Genomic DNA, 23,460 nt, shown 5'->3' with positions numbered 1-23,460 from the left:
AAGACCAAGCGGGCCCCTCACTAACAGGCCCTGTTCAACCTCCACCAGCTCCACAAGGGCCACAGCAACCAGCCAGAACAAGAGGTTGCATCTCTCCAAACAGGTGTGACCCAGCAGGTGCATGGTGAGAGAACTGGGGCCACCAGAAAACGAGCTGCAACATCTAGGGTGAGGACTGAGCAGGATACCACCACCAAAAAGAGAAACCCTGCATTTTGCGAATTTTAGTGCCCAGGGCACGCGAATGGATAGAATTGGCAACCAGGAAGCCGAGTGCCAGTGCAAGGAGAAACCTTTGGGACAAGATCACAGAGAAAGTGAACCAGGTGTCACCAGTGGTCAGAGATTGGCTAGCGGTGAAGAAAAGGCAAGTGTGTTTGTTCCCCTGATAATGTCATATGTGTGTACATATGTTACATGTATGTTTTGAGAATAATAGAAAGGTGTGTTTGTAGATAGTGCTACACTTCAATGTCACATGTGAACACAACCATGTCTAATAACCCACATTGATATATGAAACATGCACCATTGGTGTGATGTGAGGTTATGGGCACAGTTCTACTCATGTGAAGTACAGTATGTGAAGTATGTGATGGGACAAGAGAAAGTGTGTTTTTGAAAGAGTTGTTGTAACATGTTCCATATGATGCTACTGAAACAAGAATGACCAAACTGTGCACATGTAGCTGGTGAGAAACTACACATCCCAGTATGCCATCCCATAGTTAAATTACTCCATAATAACCACACTGTCAAGCTATGGTGGAATGTGTAGTTTCACAACAGGTGGAGGTGCATAATTTGGCCATGGATGATGTCATTTCTGCATAGTGATCTATGTATGTGCATTTAGTGGCCTAATGAATGAGATGAGACACTGAAATGCCTCCTAATGCAGACATTAATGTGTGTGTGGGACACATATGGCTAAAAAACATAAGATCACCCACACTAGGAAATGTCACGTAGCACAGTGGTGCACATATCTCATGGTGATATTTGTATTTTTAAACTTGTAGGTGGACAGACTTCAAAACGACACTGAAGAGGAAGATGACTGACCAGTACAACCACAGCATGTCCACCGGGAGAGGGCCTATGCCAGATAATTTGGAGTATACCCCCCTGGAGCAGGACGCCTTGGACGTCATTGATGTGGCCGAGGTCAGGGGGATATCCAATATGGATAGTGAGCTCCCGGCGGAGGTCTTTGCTGCTGCTTTTGATGGTAAGTCACAGTAATGCATTGTATTTTGAAAGATATTTTTTTGTGCGTATGTGATGGTGACATTGTTTTCAATTATTATCCTAGAAGAAGCAGAAACCCAGGATGAACCGGCAGCATCTTCCTCTGCAGAGCCACAGGTGGAGCGAGTGGTCCAGCCTCCACCAAGACGACACCCCCAGCCACAGGAGACATGGGATGAGAGCGTGATGGTGATGCTGGAGAGGATCGAGCAGCAAGGGGTGGATGCTGCGATCCGTCAGCAGCAGGTTGGGGAATTTCTGGCAGATTGGAAGGCCACAAACAGGCAGCAGTGTGAGGCCTTCAACCGCATGAATGACACTCTGGCGGCTGGCATGCAAAGCATTGGCCAACACCTCAGCCGCCAGAATGAAATTCTTGCGGAGCTGCTGACCACCGCCAGGTCCCTAAGGGACAATCCCCCATCTGCTGGCCCACCCCAAGCTGCTCCCCAACCTTCCACCTCTGCTGACCCTCCTGTGTCCACTAGGGGAAGACGCCGCAAGCCATCTGAGCCAAAGGCCCCTGTCCCCAAGGCCCCATCTAAAAGGGGGAAAAAAGGGCCCAAATAATGAGACCTGGTTCACTTCCTCTGTGGTTGGACCCCAAATGTTTAAATTGCACTGGACATCTACTTCCTGAGTTGGCCATCGATCCATTTTCGTGCCATGGGCATTAAAGTTCTTATTTTGACCTCTACAAATGCAGGATAAATTTTTGGTGGTGTGTATCTTGCTTAGTATTCACCCTGGTTGTTGCAGTACGTATTCTGGTGTCCCCATTTCTTTCACCATTGCATTTGCAGGGTAACACATGTTTGGAGATATGCAACCTCTTGTCATGGCTGTTTTGTTATTTTTGTGTATATTTTATTTGTTTATTTGATTTCTGACATTAAAGTGTCAAATAAGCTGTGATGCTGAACAGCAAATAAATTTATTTTACCAATTAAAACAAAATTGTTGTATGTGTAATTTCTTGTGTGAAACAAATACTACATTTATGTGTACTTACTGACCAGGGTATTTTTGAACATTTGTTGAAGTGTGGTAGAAGTTTCCCATGTGTTACCCTCTCCATGGCCATTCCCATGTTCCTATCCAACTTTTCCCTGCTAATTAGTTTGTGTCAGCACATGTGCAGAGCAACTTAATAGGTGAGAAAGCAGTTTGTGTGCAGGTGAGGTAGCTCCTACAGTAGTAGGTAAAAGCAGGTCCAGAACAATGCTTTCCTCATGAAGTGGGTGAGGTAGACAAACAAGGGTCAAAAGGTACATTTGTGTAGGAATGCATATGTGTCCTCCCTAAAAAAAGATGTGTGAATCGGCCAAACATGAGAAAATTGCTTGTGAACAAACATGTATAACTTTTTAAATATATATGATTTTACAGTGTCATAAGCAGATGTAGGAATCCTTTGTTAGAGAGATGTGAGTGCAATAATGTGATTGGTGGCATCTTACATCCAGAGTGTAGTAAAATCCAATTCATAGCAGATCAGATAGTGGTACAGTTCTGTATTTTGGGTACTATACAAAGATTGTGTGCAAAATAGTGGGCATGGGCTTAAAACATTGCTGAAACATCCTTTGTAGGTGTTAGATGTGGTTTATGTTATTGTATCATAAATACAAAACCTATGTTTGTATTAGAGTGAACACGTTGACACATGTCGACTTGTGTAGATTGAGTGTGCTACTGTGTAAAGTCTATGAAAGCACGTAGTGAATGTGTATAACTGTTTAACAAATACCTACCTTAGCATATATAAGCAGGTCTTAAAAAGATTCTTACCTTAAATTAAACAAACCTTTAAATGTCGAGAAGTATAGAAAGATAAGCTTCCAATGTGTTTGAGTGCTGTGTGTGGCTTGCAGGTAGTGAAATCATGGTTTGGACTTAATAGACTGCAGCATTGCTTATTACATTCAGGTGTATGTGTTTGAGTAGTAATCAGCGTTAATTAGAAAACCCAGGCGCACGCTGGCATGTGGTATCTGTAGGGGTGGTCTGAGCTGGCGGTTGGCGGCCGCCTGTTTTGTGTCCGAAATGAACGGTGCTTTAGGCGATCGTGCGGTAGTAGCACCGCTCATTTTTGGTGCACACCCCCGTGTACGCCCATATTTACGCCCATTTTCCCTCATTATTTCGGCCGCTCCCCTCAACACGCCCCTATGCCGCCCCCAATGCCCGTACTCTCGCGTACAGGTTTTTTCGCACGGAGAGACCCGTCCGTAAGCGTTGTTGAGTGTTCGCACCTGCGCATTAGCGAATGTACGCATGCGCAGATCATGAAAAACCCCGGAACGTACGCCAACCCTGTGCTCTTATCTATAAATAGTGTATGGAAACACTGCATTACCTCTCTCTCATCTAGCATTTGATACAAAAGTAGATGCTAGAAAGCAGAGGAGGTAAGCAGTGACACGAAAACACCTCTATCTCAGCTCCTACCAACTATCCTTTCTTACAAGCAGCCGTTTATGTATAAATCATTGAGTGATTTCAAAAAGAGACAATGATTAATAAACGTGAGAAGCAAGCAGGAATGGCCTGATATGTAAATTATATACAATAATGTAAAGAGGTTTTGAATTGTGATAAACCAGAAAAGGCTGTTTCCTGAGAACATCTGACATATTGTTATAAAAATCTTCGCTAATGGAGAAAAATTGATTTTAATTGTTTTCCTGTGTCTTATGAGAAAACTGACTATTTGCATCTTAGGTGAAAGGTGCAGATAGACAAATGTTATTGAGTAGCTGCATCTCTATGAAAGAGTTGCAGACAAACATTTGGAATGTTACAATCACTTCAAATATTCCAAAAAGTGACAATAGTCACCCTTCCTTTTAAGAATATATAGAAATAAAAGTTATGTTTTAAAATATTATAATAATACAAAATACAAATCAAAGTGTGCCCCAGGTAAGATTTAATCAGTCTTTTCTTGCATCTTATTGCGAGACCCCCTTCCTGTGCCCTCACTGCCCTATGCTGTGCTGACGACATATATCCTGTGTCCAGTGTGATGACATATATCCTGTGTCCAGTGTGACGACATATATCCTGTGTCCACTGTGACGACATATATCCATTGTCCAGTGTGACGACATATATCCAGTGTCCAGTGTGACGACATATATCCAGTGTCCAGTGTGACGACATATATCCTGTGTCCACTGTGACGACATATATCCTGTGTCCAGTGTGACGACATATATCCTGTGTCCAGTGTGACGACATATATCCTGTGTCCACTGTGACGACATATATCCAGTGTCCAGTGTGACGACATATATCCAGTGTAACGGGCTGTGTCCAGGGGCAGTGTCCAGTGACCAGGTGCAGTGTCCAGTGTCACAGGCTGTGTCCAGTGTAAAAAATCAGAAAAATAAATAAAAGTATTAAAAAAAAAACAAATTTTTGGAGGATGATGGAGGAGGAAATAGTGGGAGATCAGCAACCTGATAGAACTTCTGAAGCTGCTACCACCAGTCAGATTAATGATGGCAAGGCCAATGGTCAAATGCCTAGAGGCCATGTAAAAGCAAAGCAGAAATCTCATTTTACAGTGGTCCATAAAAAAAAATTAAGTCACGTGCGGAGAAAAATAAAATTGGCCGTTCACCACACGCAGTGGGAAGGAAAGGCTACGGCCTTGGCCTTTGTTTCTGACTGATGGTACAGCGTCTCAGAAGAATGATGGTAACCCTTCTGCTACTACAAAAAAAAGAATGAAAGTTTTTAAGACAAAGGCGAGTTCACAAATGTCACAAATCCCAGAGGAGAGTCTAAGTGTGTCCGTGGATGCCATATGTGAGCCGGACCTTTCAAATGCTGTTTGTGAAGAGGAGGTTCATTCCACCATTTGCATGCCCTCTGCATGTGTGTGCAAGAGCATCCCCAGTCAAGATTTTGACCTGGTTATTGAGGATGCTTCTGAGGAATTGGATGAGGATGTGGATTCTGTTGGTGAAGCTGGCACACAGAGGGATGCGGATGATGACGATGTTGAGGATGATGTTGTTTGTTTTAAGGCACCGACGGAGACAGTTGTTGTCCGGGGTGTGGAAAAGCCCATTGTCATGCCAGGGCAAAAGACCAAAAAATCCACCTCGTATGTATGGAATTATTTCTACCCAAATCCGGACAACAACTGTCAAGCCGTGTGTAGCGTTTGCAAAGCTATTGTAAGTAGAGGTAAGGACGTGCAGCACCTTGGGACCTCCTCACTGTTACGTCATTTGCAGCGCATCCATCAGAAGTTTTTGTCAAAAGAAACTGTGAACAAACATGTAGCAGCCCGCCCAGCGTCACCGTCCTGCTCCCCTTTCTCTGTTAAATCCAAGGTCCTGCAATCTCCTCAAACAACTGCATCATTCCCATCCTCAGAGATTATGGGATTGGGAAGTAGTCCTGCACCCAATGTCATGATCCTGAGTGAATCCTCTCCTATCCTGGATTCCTCAGAAGCATCCTTAACAGCTACACCTGTTGCTTCTGCTGCTGCTGCTGGTGCTGCTGCTTCCAGGAAGGGGACCAGGAATGCTAGTCCTGATCACTTAGCCAAGCAACTGACTGTAAGTCAATCCTTTGAAAGGGGGATGAAGTATGCCAGCAGTCACCCCGTTGCACAGTGTATTACTGACGCCATAACAACTATGTTGGTAATAGACGTGCGTCCAGTATCCGCAATTAATTCTGTGGGTTTTACCCAGTTGCTAGAGATCCTGTGTCCCCGTTACCAAATTCCATCTAGGTTCCACTTCTCCAGGAAGGCAATGCCCAGACTGTACACGGACATTAAAAAAAGCGTTGTTACTGTCCTTAAAAATGCCTCTGTACCCACTGTCCACTTAACCACGGATATGTGGACAAGCGGAACAGGGCAAACAAAAGACTACATGTCTGTAACTGCTCACTGGGTGGATGTATTGCCTTCAGCAGCAGCACCAACAGCAGCAACATCATCTCCCATTGCTATTCAGAGGCAGGCTACACTGTGTATCACCGGTTTCAGTAAAAGGCACACAGCGGAAAACCTCCTAGAAAAACTATGGGAAGTCATTGCGCAATGGCTTACCCCACTTGGACTCTCCTCGGGATTTGTGGTATCCGACAATGCCACCAATATTGTGAGTGCATTACATGTGGGCGAATTCCAACATGTCCCATGTTTTGCTCACACAGTAAATTTGGTTGTGCACCATTTCTTGAAAAAGGACAGGGGTGTACAAGAGATGTTGTCAGTTGTTCGGAAAATTTGTGGACATTTTCGCCATTCTGCAAGTGCATGCAGGAGATTGCAAGACTTGCAAGAAAAGCTAAATTTGCCCTGCCATCAGCTGAAGCAAGAGGTGGTCACGAGGTGGAATTCCACCCTCTATATGCTTTAGCGGATGGAGGAGCAGCAAAAGGCCATCAAAAATTACACCTCGACCTATGACATAGGGAGAGGAACGGGAATGCACCTGAGTCAAGCTCAGTGGAGAATAATTTCCGTGGTGTGCAAGATCCTGCAGCCCTTTGAGGCTGCTACACGCGAAGTTAGTTCTGGCACTGTCACAACTGAAGGGCTGGATGAAGTCGTGTGGTGTGTAGCAACCGGAGACGGACCAGAGGAGGAAGGATTAAATCGTGCAGGTTTAATAATAGAATTCATAAATGAAATAATACACACTTGAATACTTTCTTAAAGTGGCAGTTAGTGGTAATAAGACTTGAGCCAGCACGGCACTTTGAAAGAAGAAAAAGTTCATAGAAACAATAACAGTTCACATACTGCGGACAGCAGGCTGGGGTCTTGAGAAATGAAGAAATCCGGAAAGAGAATGTACTTGATGGTAATGAGGGATCCTTGAAGACTGAAAGAAGCTGGATGATGACAAAAGAATGGGAAGTTGCTTGGAAGCAGACGGCTTGAAGGGCTTAGGCCAGGAAGCTCAGGGATGCAGGCAGAGACCAGACTGTGGAGAGAACTGGCTGGGGTTAAGCTGAATCGAGTCCAACACAGAGCACTGAAGCAAGGCACCAAGTCAGGAGAGGTGAGTCAGAGAGCCGGAGTCAGCTGGGAGCTGTGAACGCCTCTGGAGACTCTTTGTACTGACACTGAACAGGCCTAGGCAGATCCCCTATATCCCTAGAGGGCGGCTGCCATTGGCTGTCAGGTCAGTATGGGCGGAAACCTCAGACAAGGACCAATCTGCTATTTGCCCTTAACCAAGATGGCGGCGCCGGCCTCCCGGCGCCCTTACAGCACATACCGCTACACTTGCCGGCGTCCCACGCTGCCTGCTGCCCACCAGACTGCCACTGCCTGCTGCCACTGAACTGGAGACCACTACACGCTAGCCGACGGCGGGCGCGAACGGGTGAATAGTAAGCCCGCCGCGCACCGCCGCGGCTGAGTGTGACAGTACCCCCCCCTTTCTGGGTGACCCCAGGGCACCTACGCACCTTGTGTGGATTCCTTTGAAAGAATTGTCTCACCAGACGGGGAGCATGGAGATCTGCAGCATCAACCCAGGAATTCTCTTCAGGACCGAATCCAAGCCACTCTACCAGATACTGAAGATGGGTATTGCGGCAACGTGAGTCGATAATGCGCTTCACCTCGAACTCTGTCTCTCTTTCTGAGCCAATCTTGGGCGGTTTAGGCACCTTTTTCTGATATAAGTTCAGTCGTAAAGGTTTCAAAAGAGACACGTGAAAAGAGTTTGATATCTTTAAGGAAGAAGGGAGCTGTAGTCTGTAGGCCACCGGATTAATTACCTGAGTGATTGGGTACGGCCCGATGAACCGAGGAGCCAGCTTCATGGATGGTAACCGAAGGCGTATATGGCGGGTAGACAGCCATACTCGATCTCCAACCTTCAACTTAGGAGCCGCTCTTCTTTTCCTGTCTGCCATCCTTTTATATCGAGCGGATGCTTTGAGGAGAGTGGTATGGACGTCTGACCAGATCTTTGCAAACCGTTGTAGGGAAGAAGCAGCTGCAGGGACATCGGGCAATGATAGATCTGAAAACTCTGGAGATCGGGGATGTTTGCCAAAGACAGTAAAAAAGGGAGTGGTGCCGGAGGATGAATGATAGGAATTGTTGTGCGCAAACTCCGCCCAAGGCAGAAGGTCTACCCAGTCGTCTTGAGAGGAAGAGATGAATAAACGAATGAAGGCTTCCAAGTCCTGGTTGACACGTTCTGTCTGCCCGTTGGTTTGTGGGTGGAAAGCAGTGGAGAACTTGAGCTTGACTTGTACAGCGGAACATAGGGCCCTCCAAAACTTTGCGACGAACTGCACGCCACGGTCAGATATAATTTCTTTGGGCAACCCATGGAGTTTGAAGATGGTGGAAATGAAGAGCTGAGCCAACACTGGAGCAGATGGAAGGCCTTTCAATGGGAAGAAGTGCACCATCTTTGAAAACCGGTCAACCACCACCCAAATTACTGTGTGCCCTTTGGAGGGAGGAAGTTCGCAGATAAAGTCCATAGACAGGTGGGACCATGGTTCTGTTGGTATGGCTAGAGGTAGAAGAGGACCGACAGGAGACGTTTTGGAGGACTTATGCTGAGCGCACTTTACACAGGAGGCGACAAAGGTGGTTACATCACGACGAATGGTAGGCCACCAGTATGAACGCAACAGGAACATTAAGGTCTTCTGTGCCCCGGTATGCCCTGCGAAACGGGAAGCGTGTGCCCAGGACAGCACTCTCTTTCGGAGACTGAGGGGAACGAAGGTCTTGCCTGGTGGAGGTGAAGGCTGGACTGTTACTTGAGCAAAGACCAGAGGATCGAGGATGGGTCGAGGAGGAGTGTCAAGATCAGCTGAAGTTTCAAAAGAGCGTGAAAGAGCATCGGCCTTGGCATTCATCGTCCCGGGTCTGAATCTGATTTGGAAATCGAAGCGTTCGAAGAACATGGCCCAGCGGGCTTGACGAGCTGTAAGACATTGGGCGTGCTTGAGGAATGAGAGATTCTTATGATCGGAGTACACAGTAATTTTATGTCGTGCCCCCTCCAGGAGGTACCGCCACTCCTCCAACGCAGATTTGACTGCCAGTAACTCCTGCTCTCCAATGGGGTAATTCTTTTCTGCTGGAAGAAACTTCTTGGAGAAGAAGGCACAGGGATGAAGCACCTGGTCCTCCCCTCTCTGCGACAAGATTGCCCCCACCCCCTCTGAGGATGCGTCCACCTCAAGAATAAAGGGTTTGTCGAGGTTTGGCTGAAGAAGGATTGGGGCGGAGACAAAAGCATCCTTTAGTTGTTGGAAGGCTTGGGAGGCCTCAGGTGACCACTGACTCGGATCAGAACCCTTGCGGGTTAGAGCTGTAAGAGGTGCAGCAAGGGTGGAGAAGTTCCGGATGAAACGACGATAGTAATTTGAAAAGCCCAGGAACCTCTGGATGCCTTTGAGCGTTGTGGGCGCTGTCCAGTCTAAGATGGCTCTTACTTTTTCTGGATCCATCTCTATCCCAGTGCTGGAGAGGATGTGGCCAAGGAATGGAATGGAAGTGACCTCAAAGACGCACTTGTCTAGCTTGCAGAATAATTTATTTTGGCGAAGGCGCCGCAAGACCTCAGCTACTGTTTGCCGATGGAGATGGAGGTTAGACGAGAAGATGAGGATGTCATCGAGATACACCACGATGGAATGATATAGTAAATCTCGAAATATGTCATTTACAAATTGTTGGAAGACGGCTGGAGCGTTGCAAAGACCAAATGGCATCACCAGGTATTCGTAGTGGCCATCTCGGGTGTTGAAAGCCGTCTTCCACTCATCTCCAGATCGGATACGGATCAAGTTATACGCCCCTCTTAAATCCAGTTTAGTAAAGATGGAAGCCCCTCGGATTTTGTCGAATAATTCGGTGATAAGAGGTAAAGGATAGCGGTTCTTGATCGTGATATCGTTCAGGCCCCTGTAATCGATACACGGCCGGAGGGTTCCATCTTTTTTTTTCACAAAGAAAAACCCCGCTCCGGCTGGTGAAGTGGACGGGCGAATGAACCCCTTATCCAAGTTTTCTCGAATGTAGTCAGACATGACTTTGGTCTCCGGCAGAGACAAGGGGTAGATGCGGCCCCGCGGTGGGAACTTCCCAGGTATCAACTCTATCGGACAGTCCCAGGAACGATGAGGCGGCAGGGTATCGGCACCTCCCTTGCTGAAGACGTCAGAAAAAGAAAGATATGGTGTGGGTAACGACAAGGGTGGAGCTGATGAAGACAAAAGACTGGGACCTCCTACTTCTTGAGGATTAGTTTGATGGAGTGGAATGACACGAGGCATGCAAGTAGTTAGGCAGTTCGTACCCCAGGCTGTGATCTCCATACTGGTCCAATCAATGTGAGGGTTGTGCTTAGTAAGCCATGGTAGGCCCAGGACTACCTGGTGTGAGGATTGAGGAAGGACAAAAAATTCAAGAGTCTCTTGATGTAAGGCACCGATGAGAACTGTCACTGGATCGGTTTGAAGGGTGATTTGCCCACTGCTGATGCGACTCCCATCTACTGCAGTGAGGGCCAACGGATGGGCCAAAGGTTGCACCGTCAAGGAATGTTGCTGGACGAAAGAAGAAGAAAGGAAGTTCCCGGCTGCTCCGGAATCTAGTAGAGCCTGGATCTTGATTTTTCCCTGAGGGCACACAAGGGTAACAGGAATGGTGGGCACAGTTGAAGAGGGAGATGAAAGCAGGACTCCTAACCTGACCTCCCTCGGGGAGGTTAGGAGCGGTCGTTTCCCGGACGCAGTGGACAGGAAGCCAACAGATGAGCGGAAGAACCGCAGTACATGCATAGATTCTCACGACGTCTACGGGACTTTTCCTCCACGGAAAGCCGAGAGCGGTTGATCTGCATGGGTTCGTCTGGTGGTGTGGTTGTGGAAGGCCCAGATCTAGGAACAGGAACAGCGTTGGTGGTGAGACGAGGGCGGAGACGATCGGAGCGATTTCTCTCTAGTTGACGCTCCTGCATCCGTAGATCTACTTTGTTGCACAAGGAGATGAGTTCAGCCAAAGTAGCAGGAGAGTCATGGGTAGTTAATTCGTCCTTGATACGACCTGCCAGCCCATTCCAGAAGGCGGAGATGAGAGCCTCTTCGTTCCACTTTAATTCCGAAGCCAGAGTCTGGAACTGCACAGCATATTGTCCCACTGAACGACTACCCTGGCGAATCCTCAGGATCTCAGTAGCGGCAGACGACACTCTGCCAGGTTCATCAAAGATGCGACGGAAAGAGGTAATAAAAGCTTCATAGTCATTGAGCAGGGGATCAGCACGTTCCCAGAGAGGGGACACCCAGTCCAAAGCCGACCCTGCCAGGAGAGACACAATATAAGCCACCTTTGCCTTGGAAGTAGGAAAGTGAGAAGACTGTAAGGTGAAATGCACATCGCATTGGTTCAGAAACCCACGGCATCCTTTCGGAGAACCATCATATTTGCTGGGGGTTGGTAATTGCATGTGATGAGGAACTATTGGTCCAGGTGTAGAAACAGGGACTGGAACCTCTGGAGCTGAAGCCACAGAAACTGAGGGAGCCGTCTGGGGCGGAGCCAAGACCTGAAGGAATTGAGCCACTTGACGTTGGGTAGCCTCCACTTGCTCCAGACGAGCCATGATGCTGTGAAGTGCGTCCGCCATGGAAGCCTGTTCTTCACCCGACTCCATCGGGTCAGTACAAACTGTCACAACTGAAGGGCTGGATGAAGTCGTGTGGTGTGTAGCAACCGGAGACGGACCAGAGGAGGAAGGATTAAATCGTGCAGGTTTAATAATAGAATTCATAAATGAAATAATACACACTTGAATACTTTCTTAAAGTGGCAGTTAGTGGTAATAAGACTTGAGCCAGCACGGCACTTTGAAAGAAGAAAAAGTTCATAGAAACAATAACAGTTCACATACTGCGGACAGCAGGCTGGGGTCTTGAGAAATGAAGAAATCCGGAAAGAGAATGTACTTGATGGTAATGAGGGATCCTTGAAGACTGAAAGAAGCTGGATGATGACAAAAGAATGGGAAGTTGCTTGGAAGCAGACGGCTTGAAGGGCTTAGGCCAGGAAGCTCAGGGATGCAGGCAGAGACCAGACTGTGGAGAGAACTGGCTGGGGTTAAGCTGAATCGAGTCCAACACAGAGCACTGAAGCAAGGCACCAAGTCAGGAGAGGTGAGTCAGAGAGCCGGAGTCAGCTGGGAGCTGTGAACGCCTCTGGAGACTCTTTGTACTGACACTGAACAGGCCTAGGCAGATCCCCTATATCCCTAGAGGGCGGCTGCCATTGGCTGTCAGGTCAGTATGGGCGGAAACCTCAGACAAGGACCAATCTGCTATTTGCCCTTAACCAAGATGGCGGCGCCGGCCTCCCGGCGCCCTTACAGCACATACCGCTACACTTGCCGGCGTCCCACGCTGCCTGCTGCCCACCAGACTGCCGCTGCCTGCTGCCACTGAACTGGAGACCACTACACGCTAGCCGACGGCGGGCGCGAACGGGTGAATAGTAAGCCCGCCGCGCACCGCCGCGGCTGAGTGTGACAGGCACTGCCAGCTTGAGCCAGGTCATGCCCTTGATAGGCCTTTTGCAAAACCAGTTGGCGAAATTGAAGGAGGAGTTGAAGCAGAGTGAATCTGCTAAATATGTAGGACTAGTGGATCACGCTATTAGTTCACTTAGCAAGGATCCAAGGGTCGTCGATTTCTTACAATTAGATCATTATATTTTGGCGACAATACTGGATCCTAGGTTTAAGTCTTACATTGTGTCTTTGTTACCAATGGGAACAAATCTGTAGAGGTGCAAAGACCTCTTGCTCCAAAATTTGTCAGCTGAAGCGGAAAGTGGCAGGCACACAACTTCTCCTTCAATTTCTACCACTGGGGTTGCGAGGAAAAAGCTAAATTTTCCTAAGAGTGCCACTGCTATTCAGTCCGGAAATATATTTGACATCTGGTCCGGACTGAAGGAGCTTCCTAGCATAATGGACATGTCGACTGCTACTGACTATGATGCTATCACAATTGAAAGAATGGTGGATGACTACTTTGCCGATAGCATCGATATAGGTATGTCAGATTGTCCATTCCATTATTGGCAAGAAAAAAAGGCAATGTGGCGTCCTTTGCACAAACTGGCCTTGCTTTACTTAAGTTGTCCACCCTCCAGTGTATATTCTGAGAGAGTCTTCAGCGCAGCTGGGAACCTTGTTAGCGATCGGCGTAGGAGGTTACTTTCACAAAACGTGGAGAAGATGATGTTCATAAAAATGAATTTCAAATTACACGAACTTGACCTCCTTCACCAGCACTTACGTCCTCCTAATACACACAGTCCTCCTGTATTGGTTGATTCCAGTGACGACGAATTAATTGTGTGTGAACAAGAGGATGAGGCTGAGGAATCTGATGCTGAGGATGACATCTTGTAAAGCCAGTTTGTGCAATGCCCATTGCCATTTATTTTTTCGTGGGGGCCCAAACAAACCAATCATTTCAGCCACAGTTGACAGTCCCTGCCGCTGAAGTCCCTGTCGCTGAAATGATTGGTTTGTTAAACTGTGCATGTCCTGTATACAACATAAGGGTGGGTGGGAGGGCCCAAGGACAATGTCATCTTGCACCTCTTTCTGCGTCATTTTGTTGGCTGTTCTAGCGTCCTAAATTTATAAATCTTTGATGGATGAATGGTGGGGAGATGGGTGGTTTATCTCTCCACATCATCCATTATGGATGAAAATATGTCCTCATGGACATCCATGGTCTCATCCATTCCTATCGTACTTCTTTTTGGATGGGATGTCCCGGATGTATGGATGGCTGGGTGGCAGGGCCCCAGCAAATCTTTCTTGCACCTCTTTCTGCGTCATTTGTTGGCTCTTTGTAGCGTCCTAAATTTATAAATCTTTGATGGATGAATGGTGGGGATATGGGTGGTTTCTCTCTCCACATCATCCATTATGGATGAAAATATGTCCTCATGGACATCCATGGTCTCATCCATTCCTATCGTACTTCTTTTTGGATGGGATGTCCCGGATGGATGGATGGATGGATGGATGGCTGGGTGGCAGGGCCCCAGCAAATCTTTTTCTTGCACCTCTTTCTGCGTCATTTGTTGGCTCTTTGAAGCGTCCTAAATTTTTAAATCTTTGATGGATGAATGGAGGGGAGATGGGTGATTTTTTCTCTCCACATCATCCATTATGGATGAAAATATGTCCTCATGGACATCCATGGTCTCATCCATTCCTATCGTACTTCTTTTTGGATGGGATGTCCCGGATGGATGGATGGCTGGGTGGCAGGGCCCCAGCAAATCTTTTTCTTGCACCTCTTTCTGCATCATTTGTTGGGTCTTTGTAGCGTCATAAATTTTTAAATCTTTGATGGATGAATGGAGGGGAGATGGGTGATTTTTTCTCTCCACATCATCCATTATGGATGAAAATATATCCTCATGGACATCCATGGTCTCATCCATTCCTATCGTACTTCTTTTTGGATGTGATGTCCCGGATGGATGGCTGGGTGGCAGGGCCCCAACAAATCTTTCTTGCACCTCTTTCTGCGTCATTTGTTGGCTCTTTGTAGCGTCCTAAATTTTTAAATCTTTGATGGATGAATGGTGGGGAGATGGGTGATTCGCTCTCCACCCCATCCATAATGGATGACAACATGTCCTCAGGGACATCCATGGTCTTATCCATTCCTAGACCGAGTGCGTGGCTTCGGGAGGAACACACGTGATTTGGTGAAGTAGTAAGGGAGGTAAGGGAAAACACACCTAGCCAGCCAGCTCAAACAAATTAACCTTAGCGGTGAATTGGGTGACAGATGTCGCATACAAATTGACCCTACTACCTAGATAGCGGTCTATAAGGGTAGACTATATAGGGATCTCCTAACCTGGGGTCCTAGAGAGGTGGAGGCCACCAATTACCCCACCCCTGCCACCAATTACCCCACCCCCCTCCACCCATTAGGTGATGGATGAGGAGGCAACTGGTAATGCTCCCAGCGTTCAGAAACCACGTGACCTCACGCCAGATAGCGGTCTTGTTAGATATTAAACTGATCTAATCAGATACTACCTTGCAGACTAAATAAGTGCTGCACGAAACGCCCACTGCTCCTTGGCTGAACATGAGGAAGAGTGCACAATCAAGCCAAACAGGGGTTTTGGTACTTGATTGGATCTTCTACCAGAGGAGCGCAGCTACTAGTATAGCTTTGAACGAAGATCGGTCCTTCTCTATTGGGGAAGAATATATGTCATCAGTGACATCCAGAGTATTTATCCTCCTTTTGGGATAGTATGGATGGATTGATAAATGTTTGGGAAGAAGAAGTCCCAACAGCTGCTGATGGTCAGCGTACTAGACCAAGCGCGTGGCTTCGGGAGGAACACATGTAAAGTGGTGAAGTGGTGAGGGAGGAAATGGAATGCACGCCTAGCCAGTCTGATCAAACTTGATAAGGAGGTAACTTGTAATGCTCCCAGCGTTCACAAACCACGTGACCTCATGCCAGATAGGGGTCTTGTTGGATATTAAACTGATCCAAACAGATACTACCTTGCAGACACAGTCAATGCTGCATCAAACACCCACTGCTCCTTGGATGCACATGCCAAACTGCAAAAACAATCCACATTGGGCTCTTGGTACTTGTGTGGAGGTTCTAACAGAGGAGCGCAGCTACAAGGACAATTTCAACTTGCACATCTTTGTATTCTTTGCTCTTTTTTTTGGGGGGGGGGGGGGGAGGGGAGAGTTATTAAACTGCCACCCTGTCAGCCCCTGTAGTGCTGCTCTGCTTCCAACATGTGCCAGGTTGGAAGTGTAAGGTCCACATGTATGTGATGCCCACTGCTGTCACCTAGCTTAGTCATCCAGTTACCTCGGGATAACCTTATGGCCCTACTACAGTAGATGAAAACGATTTTGTGAGCTGTGAAGTGATCAAAATTGTCTAGAAATGAGTGGAAACTAATGTTATTGAGCTTAATAACACTTTAGGGGCAAAAACAGGCCCGAAAACTATTATTTTAGCAATTTTTAGCATTTTTCCAAAAAAATCCAGATCCAAAACTAAAACCAAAACCAAAACCCGCAAGGGTGGTTTTGCCAAAACCAATCCAGATCCAAAACCCGAAGGGAGATCCAGATCCAAAACCAAAACCAAAACCCGAAAAAGTGCCCGCCGCACATCTCTAATTAAAACGTCACATAAATTCGTAAACAAATTGATGTGAATTGATTTATCAATCCGTATGGACTTGTAATGAACTTATGTGAACTCTTTAATTAATAGATGCGTAAGAGCTGCTGTCCCATTTCTATTTATATATATACATAATATTTAAATAATCTAATTACTAAACATCTTGATACAGATATATGTTATGTATTTTTCCTGTTTTTTTTAATGATTATTATTGTGTATTATTAATATGCACTATTACTTCCTATTGCTCTTAAGTGTATAATTTAACAATTTCTTAGCGCTCCACCTTTGTCTCTTGTTACCTGTATTTTCTTTAGGGGTTTAACCCCCCCTAGTAGGAGCAGCTTGACAAACCACCCTATTAGGCGCCCGTTTACTTTTAGCCGTGAGGCTAATAGTTAACTCTTTTTGCAAGAGCTTAACACAAGCCTCTGACCTTTTGTGCAGTCTCGTGGGACTTAGTCAACTCCCAGTAATGCACTGCACACTTGGCTCCTGATGCTCAGCACCATTAATCATTGTCACATTGGCAGATAGGTGAAGCTGCAGCACTACATCACTCCCATGCACAAAACTTTTATCTAAAAAAAAAAATTGGGCTGGGAAAATACATGCCAACCACAGGGGACCCCTAGATAGAGGGGCCGGGGGCCCCAGGGGCACTGACCTCCTATGCCCCCCCCTTTAACCTGGCCCTGGCTGCAGGATCCTCTGGAGGATCCTGGATGGAACAGGAGTCAGTCATGCAGGTGACATGGCCTGCAGGACTGCCTCCGATCCGAATGGTGGAGGAAATTGACGAGGAGTGACATGCTGGTGTGTTTTTTAGTATCAAGGGATTTAGGTGTCCCTGGACTGCTTACGGTCCTAGCCACAGTTTCTGAACTAAACAGTGACTTATAAACTAACTTCAGGTGACGCATAAGCGAGGATGTCCCTATGTGGCCAACAGCCTTACCCCTCCTTATTGGTAATTAACAACAATGGAGGACAGTTGGTATAGGTGCAGTGCAGAGCACTGATGAAGTCCTTTAAGTAGCACACAGCCAACAATAATGTGGAAGCAATACTTTACTTGAGTTGCCTTGGGATGAGATGTGGAACGATGGCTAGAACATCGAATGCTGAATGATGACTTAAAACATCAATGGAATGCAGAACGATGGCTGGAACATGGAATGCTGACAGAACAAGGGCTGGAACATCGAATGCTGAGAGAATGATGGCTGGAACATTAAATGCATGACAGATGGTTAGACATCAAAGGAATGCTGAATGATGGCCGGAACATCGAATGCTGACTGAATGATGGCTGGAACATCATATGCGTGACCGATGGTTAGAACATCAAAGGAATGCTGAACAATGGCTTGAACATCAAATGCTGACTGAACGATGGCTGAAACATCGAATGCGGAGCTAGGCCAAGAACTGCTGAGGTGAGTATCCTATACTGGACACCAGACCACAGGAGCTGGAAAACCTGGAAGTTCATAGGAGCTGGAATACCTGGAATGAAGCACACTGCAGCAGAGAAAGAGAGACAACTGCACCAACAGGAGACAATTGACAATTGAAGAACTAGCATCAGTCTGTGGGCTCCCAGCATACTTATACCCATTGGATTGGCCGGGTAGTTATGACAGGGAGCTTAGACTGCACATGATTGGTTCAGCCTGACATGTGACTGAAAGGATCATGGCAGCCCCCATGTAAGGCTAAGGTGGGAAAGTGTATTTGTATCCACCATTCTTGTGGCCGGGATCAATGGCGGTGGACTGGAGGATTGCCGGACACTGGACACCATCACTCAGTGTGAGAGGAGCGGCGTGCTGCACAACTGTGGACCCAGCAGTGCTGAGGGAACTGAGAGATCAACGAAGGACAGCCACACAGCATACAGGATGCCGGCCGCGTCTGGACTTAAAATGCAAGCACAGTCTGCACAGACACTTAGCCAGTAGGAGAGCCTGCTTTAATTACTCGGATCGTGAAAACAACGTTGATGAGATTTCATGTTCTATGACTTCATGACATGTCTTGACTAGTAGCATCAACTTCAGCACTCGGAGGAAGTGGTTCTTGTGCTTTCACTATTAAAGCCTCCATATTTTTGTACTCCATTATCTTTCTGGAGTTATAAAATATGCGGCACAGGAGAGTAGTGTACCCCTAAACCACACACAAACGGCAGAGACAGAAAAAATTAAAGGGATGTTGGAGAGACAATACTCAAGGTAAACAAGAAGAAAAACAGTCTTGCCTGGATTTCTGTGGTAGCCCAATCAATATGGGGATTGTGTCTAGTAAGCCAGGGCATTCCTAAGACAATATCATGAGAGGTTTGTGGGATAAATAGAAATTCTAAGAATTCACTGTGAAGAGACCCTACTAGAAGCTCAAGTGTAAGAGTTTGCAAGGAAATATTTCCATAAGGAATGCAAATGACATCTACTGCTGTCAGGAAGAAAGGTTGGTCCAACGGTTGCACAGACAGGAATAGCTGAGTAGCTATTTTGGAAGAGAGGTAGTTGCCAGCTGCTCTGGAGTCTAATAAGGCTTTAACCCTCGTCTTCTTCTGGGATATGACGAGGGTGACAAAGATGATGGATTCAACAATGAGAACAGAACTCCTAATCTAACCTCTCCCTTGGAGATTAGGAGAGGTCATTGCCTGGACGACAGGAACAGACAGATACTACATCAGAGGGGGATCCACAGTACATATATATATTCTCCTTTCTTTGACGAGCCTTCTCCTCCTGAGAGAGGCAGAAACAATTGACCTGCATTGGTTCTTCTGGTGGTAGACTAGAGGAGGGACTAGGTCTTGACCAGAAGTTGGACTGGGTGAGTCTGAGGTGATCTGCTCTACTTCTCTCCAACTGATGTTCCTGAAAACATATATCCACCTTATTACATAGGGATATTAGCTTATCTAAAGGGGAAGGCATGTCATGTGTAGTGAGCTCATCTTTCAGGCGAATGGTGAGGCCATTTCAGAAGGCAGACACCAAAGCCTCTTCATTCCAACTTAATTCGGATGCTAAAGTCTTAAATTGTACAATATATTGGTCCACCGGAATTCCACCTTGACGGATTCTCAGGATTTCAGTAGCCACAGAAGAAACTCTCCCTGGCTCATCGAAGATACGTTGGAAGGGGGAAATGAAGGAGGGGTAATCGGAGAGCAATGGGTCAGATCGTTCCCACAATGGAGAGACCCACTCCAGGGCTGGGCCAGTGAGAAGTGATATGATGTAAGCAACCTGGGACTTTGGTGTCGAGGAGTTGGATGGCTGCAAAGTGAAATGCACATCGCACTGGTTAAGGAACCCACAACAGGCCTTAGGAGATCAATCGTATTTACTTGCCGTGGGTAAGTGTAAGTGACCTTGAACTGTTGGAGCAGATGCAGAGGCTGATTGAGAGGCAGCTTTAGAGACCATTGGTGGAGCAGGTGCAACAGAGGGTTGCAGAGGTATAAGAGATTGAAGGTATTGAGCCACTTGTCGCTGGGATGCCTTTAGGTGCTCCAAGCGACTGACTATTCCTTGCAAAAGGTCCATGGGTATTTGCTGATTCCCACTCAATTCCATTGGGTCAGTGCAAACTGTCACAGAAGTAGGATTTTATGGAGTCGTGTGGTGCAAAGGAACTGTAGACAGACCAGGAGATGAAGGGTTAAAACAGGCTGGTTTAGTGAAAGACTTAATATATAATACAGAAATGGGCCGCACTCAAATACAGTACTTCTTTGAGAAAGCAAGAGTCAATGATAATTTAAAGCAAAGTTCCTGTAAGGTGATGAAGGACATTGAAGAATGAAGTGGGTTGTTTGATAAAGTGATGAAGCCTTGAGTAATAATATCTGGAAAGAAGAGTGGATTGAATGACAAATGGTTAGATCCGGTGAAAGACACTGAAAGACTTTGGAATTTCACTGGAGCTGGATCTGGGACCAGAGCGGAAGGGCACTGCCAAAAACCACAAGAGACCATTTGGACTGGACCAGAGGGGACAGACCAGGCCAGGCTGTGAATAATGTGATGGGGTCAGGCCAGCAAAGGATAACTGACAAGTTAGGCTGGGAGCAGCAACAGGCACTAGGAGAGTCTGGAGTCTTACCAAACAATGCAACCGGCTCAGAAGACTTTTTACACTGACCCAGATCAGCCTAGGCAGATCCCCTATATACCTATTGGATGACAGGGCAGGCATACAGGAAAGACCTTGACCTGGCCCAATAGCTCACTTGCCCTAAACCAAGATGGCGGTGCTGGCCTCACAGCACCACCAGGCAAAAGTCAGACTCCAGTGCAGCGTGACCATCCCCTTGCCGATGCTCCCATGCACGCTGACCCTGCTGATCCTGGACCCCCAGTGGACATATGCTAGCAGGCGGCAGACATGGACGGGTGAGTAATGTGCCTGCCATGTACCACCACAGCGGCATGTGACAGGAAGAGCAGAGCATGCTATATGAGGGTTAGCAGCATCTGGCTGCCGGTCAGCAGCAACAAATTCAAATGTTGCAGGATGAGTTAAAAGCGCTGAAAAAAGGTGAGCCAGAGCAGGAAAGGCTACCGAGGCTCACCTCAGCTGATGCTATAGAGGCATTCCTTTGCACATTTGAGCGCAAGGCCACATATTTGGGATGTTTGTTAAATTGTTGATGTTCCTGTCTCCCAGGAGGGACACGGGTGCACCAAAAGGGAGGGGGCGCAACGGATGAGCTGGTTGACTCTGAGTGGCTGCTGCAAAAGCAACAGGTTTAGTCAAACCTGGGAAAGGGATACAATATGCAGATAAAAATGCAGCGCCTATAGTAATTAAGGTACTTGTGGATTATCACGGCTCCTACGATGGCCATCGTATGCGAAAAAATCGCATCGCATCACATGCGATTTGATCGCATGCGATCGCATACGATTTTTCACTGAAAAGCATCCAAATGCATTGGAATTAGTATAAAAAATGTTCAATGGCCCCCAAATGGCATTTTTGAGGCTGTACCACCCCCACTGCGGCGGTATGCGTCCTACAACCTTTTCATACCCCCACTATCCACGGCGGCATGGATTTGAGAATAGAAAGTGTGGCGAGCGCAGTGAGCCACCGAGCCCGAAGCGTGGCGAGCGCAGCGAGCCCCGCGAGGGGACACAGATACCTTCACAGGTATCCGCGTCCCCTCACGGGCTTCACAGGTGTCCGCGTCCCCTCGCCACGCTTCGGGCTCGGTGGCTCGCTCCGCTCGCCACACTTTCTATTCTCAACTCCACGCCGACGTGGATAGTGGGGGTATGAAAAGCCACGCTTCGGGTTTGCGTTGATAGTGGGGGTGGTACAGCCTCAAAAATGCCATTCGGGGGCCATTGAACATGTTTAATACTAATTCCAATGCATTTGGATGCTTTTCAGTCAAAATCGGAGGCGATCGCATGCGATGCGATCGCATACGATTTTGACAAAAACGTCAAAGATCTGTAAAAATCTCATCGCATCGCATGCCACTATATATTGCATGCGATGGCATGCGATGGGAGCCGTGATAATCCACAAGTACCCTAATAAAAACCAATGAGTGAACAGGAGATGGGGAGATGGGCGCTCTACCTCGGTCGCCGGCTGCTAAGTCTGGTGTGTCCAAACCCAGGGTAAGCTTTATATAGAGAATGACTAGCGCTCTGGCTTTAACTTGATATCAGAGGTTTGCTGCGGATGGGTATAGGGTGATATGCCCTGCGTGTGTTAATTGTGTTATACAATAATAACAATGTGACAGTATATTAAAAGAAAAGGTGTTTATTGAACTTAATGTCATGAGTCTATAAATGACATCCAGAAGTGGGGGGTATGGGTGGTGGGGGATGGGGGCCCTCTAGTGAAGGGATGTAGAGGGGCTGGTGGTGGCTGCAAGAGCCAGAGTCCAAAGTCACAAAGGGGGGTTTGAGACAAAGCACACACTGCTTCACCTCCTCCAGTCTGTGTGCTCTGTGGAGAATGAGGCTATGGAGATAGCAGTGCACAGTATATCGCTTGGCTATAGATGGATGGTAGGTAGCAGTTCTTTCAAAGGGTCATGATAAGTGTCCAGGTGTCGCTCAGGATTAAGAGCGTCCTCTATGCTGGCCAAGCGGTGCACCTAACACTTACCTGATACCCGCTGATGTCCTTAGTCCTTCTGTCCCAAGCCGCTTCGCCGCTGTTTGAACCGTATCCTGGTGCAGATCACCAGTGTAGAAAACCGTGTCGCTTCAACAGAGACTGAAGCACTTCCGGGTCCCGCTGGCTTGCGTTCGCCGGGTGCTGCTGGTCTCTGGAGTAACTCGAGCTGCACTCCCAGTGGGGAGGAGACTGTTGTAGATGGCTGGGTGTGAAGGGTACCACCCATACTCCCCACTTCTGGATGTCATTTATAGACTCATGACATTAAGTTCAATAAACACCTTTTCTTTCAATATACTGTCACATTGTTATTATTGTATAACACAATTAACACACGCAGGGCATATCACCCTATACCCATCCGCAGCAAACCTCTGATATCAAGTTAATGCCAGAGCGCTAGTCATTCTCTATATAAAAACCAATGAGTGATTGGATTGACTTTACATTAGTTTATATGTAAAGCATAAATAGTAATACAATTTTAATCAATTAAAATATAAACACATAAATAAAAAAATAAATAAATTGTTTCATATATATGAAAATGAAAAACCATGACACCTGTTGACCCTCACCCATGTTGACCTAGACACCTGTCGACCTTCCCACCTGTCGACCCAACGGTGTTGACCTAATGACTGTCGACCTAAGTGCTGTCGACAATATAACCATATCCCATCCTAAACCACCCCAAGAGACTGAGTCTGAGGCCCAGTGGAACCCAGTTGGTTAAAAGATATCAGTCTACAGGATTTTGGGAGAGAATGGGTATGGGAGGGTGGCATGTGGTTCCATTCAAAC

General features: G+C 46.9%; 1 protein-coding gene across 1 annotated transcript in view; it reads left to right on the top strand.

The window, feature by feature from the left end:
• Nucleotides 1-23,460, top strand: part of LOC146075867 (uncharacterized) — a 124,964-nt gene that overhangs the window by 71,773 nt on the left and 29,731 nt on the right. The gene's annotated exons all lie outside the window — the stretch shown is intronic.

Source organism: Crinia signifera, chromosome 4 (genome assembly GCF_055691185.1).
Source record: "Crinia signifera chromosome 4, ASM5569118v1, whole genome shotgun sequence".
NCBI classification, from domain to species: domain Eukaryota; kingdom Metazoa; phylum Chordata; class Amphibia; order Anura; family Myobatrachidae; genus Crinia; species Crinia signifera.
This window is presented reverse-complemented; position numbering and strand designations above follow the sequence as displayed.